Source organism: Aplidium turbinatum, chromosome 7, assembly GCF_918807975.1.
Source record: "Aplidium turbinatum chromosome 7, kaAplTurb1.1, whole genome shotgun sequence".
Classification (NCBI taxonomy): Eukaryota; Metazoa; Chordata; class Ascidiacea; order Aplousobranchia; family Polyclinidae; genus Aplidium; species Aplidium turbinatum.
Window position 1 is genome coordinate 293,308 of NC_137478.1, and position 2,662 is coordinate 295,969.

Here is a 2,662-nt window from a genome sequence, read left to right on the forward strand (position 1 = left end):
TTAGAAATTATACATTTGGCCTTTTTCTAGATTGAGAGTTGAGGTTAGAAATTATACAATTTATAGAAATTATATTACAAAATTATAGAAATTATTCTATTAGACCCTTTTCTTGATTGAGAGTTGAAGTTATTGAATACGAGTTGATGAAAGTTTGTGCTATTATATATAAGTTGTGATCGAAATTAGAGTTATATCATATGAGACAATTTATGCAAAAAAATAAAATAAGGCCACAGAAGTAAAACAGTTTTAATGATAATAAATACGATACAAAAAGATCTGGCAGCACTACTTTTTTTTACAAAACAAGGAAGGTCCAGTTGCCAGCTTGGAAATCGACTGCTGCTTGAAGATGCAGCCAAAGGAGGAAGGTGTCCACGGAAGCATTCCTCCTCACCTTCAAAAAGACATCGAAGTTTTTCCATGCTCCGACATCATATCAAAAGCGGAGGTAGAAGCACTGCGTGAGGATCGTTGGTCGATTTTATCCATTCCCACTCTTCTGCTTATGTGTGCTTGTTCATTTTGTGTTTCGCCTAGTCTTGTTGATTTATCAAGTGTTCTTATTCTTTCATTGTGATGTGATTTTCACGTAGCCTACCGGTACCAATATTTTTTGAGCAACAATTTTTTAAGAGTTAAGTGAGGCTTCCTGTGACGCACCGAGTATTGAACGCGGGCCGGTAGAGTGAGGCACCACTCCACTGACCGCTACGCCACTCAATACGCTTGAGCAACGCACGTTAAGGACTGCTCTCCATTCAGCGGCATCTAATGGATGGAATTTGGAATAGTTCCCTGGCAACAAGACTTCAACAATCGGAAACTTCACTCTGTCAATCTCGGTGACCGGGCCTGCGTCAGTGATTCAAAGCCTCTACAAGTATGCGAAACTGCCAGGATTAAGCTCTGCAAGAAGCTTTCCCAGTCCGAGGATAAAGATTCAAATCAATCAATCAATTAAGCTCTGCAAGAAGCTTTCCCAGTCCTAGGATAAAGATTCAATCAAATCAGATCAAGCGGCGCTGGTTCGACTCTTATGGTTGGTTTAAAACCATCCAATAAGTAAATGTTTTTATTTGCGCCCATTGCGATATCATGCAATATATATGCAGTGCGATCACAAATGCGATACAACAGACGATAGGAAGCGGCGAAAAGGAACCAACTAATCTTCTGTCGGTAGGCTATGCAACTTGCGTAGGCTACTTGATGTCTGCCTGCTGATTCACTGAAGTAGCCAGTCTGTAAGGAAAAAGAATGACGTAAAATGTTCAGGAGAGCAATTTTCCTTTATCCATTTAATGAAATACCAATTCAACAAGGAGTATTAATTCAATGAAATACCAATACCCTGGTCTGGGGGAAGTGCCTGTCTTTGGGGTGTGCAAACCATGCGATTGTACAGGGCCCGTAATTTACTCAGAAAATGCAGAAAACATAGAGATAGTTAGACAGTTTCATACCCAAATTTTTGTTGAACATGCTTTTAAAATGCACCAAATTTAAAGTAATTTTTCAAATTTTTTTTCTGCGGGAGGCCCCCAAGACCCCCTGCCACTGGGGGTCGCCTTTGGCGAACACGCCGTCAGGCTTCGGCCCTCAAACCTCCCTCCCCTTTCAAAATACCCAGCTACGCTACTGAATTGGATGATTTGGATAATTGTCATTGGGGCCCGCAAAGCATATTCCGCACAGGGCCCGAAATACCCTAAGACCGGCACTGCTGGGGTCACAGGAAGAGAGTTCCGACGTCCCTAAGCCCTGTGAGCCGTTATTCATTCATTCGATTGTGCAATAGGTGATGTAAACCTATTTATTTAAGTGGTTTCCCCGCAATGATATTCCGCGTGCGCATATCCCTAATAGGCGTCACGCATTCATATTTTTAAGTGAAAATGAGGGTAGTGTGTCTTTAATTACCTGCTTAAAAACGCGAACCGGAAATGACGTAATTTTTTGGGAGTACGTACCCAAGATGTTAGGCTAGCTACAGGATAAAAATTAATTGAAATGTGCAAGAACTATTTAAGCTACATTAAAGTTTCTTCAAAACCTCCGCGCATTTGTCGGTTTACCTATACAACTTCAGGAATAACATACATAAAGTTGTATGTATGTTATTCCTGAAGAGGACATCTTGTGATGTCGAAAACGTTCGATATTTAATTGTTGCGTAGTTTTGTGTTTTTGTAAATATAATAATCTTTAAATATGCTAAACTTGATAACGTTGCTCGGCTTCGTATGCCTATGGTTTAACAAGACAAACTCTCTACCGAAGCTGTATCAAGATATATATGTGATAAATCAATTTTATCTGCACAAGTCAAAATTTTAGTTTACAATTAACAAAATGAAATAAAACAAAGTAACTTCAGTTACTTAGATTAACAAAAAATACTGTAAACATACTTTTTGACTTACTGAGAGCATGTGTCAGAAAAACATGGCTAGCATGAGTGTTCCAAAATGTGTTCAAAGCAAGAAGTTGGAATATCAAAATCAATCAATCAACTTCCAATTTTTTCATGGTATTGCTCGCACCCATTTTTCCTCAGTTCAACATCATTGGGAAATTTGAACAGAGAAGTTTTAACCTCGCTACTTGATTTATATCCAGTTGTACATCCGGGTACGTAGCAAGTGTTAACCATTTT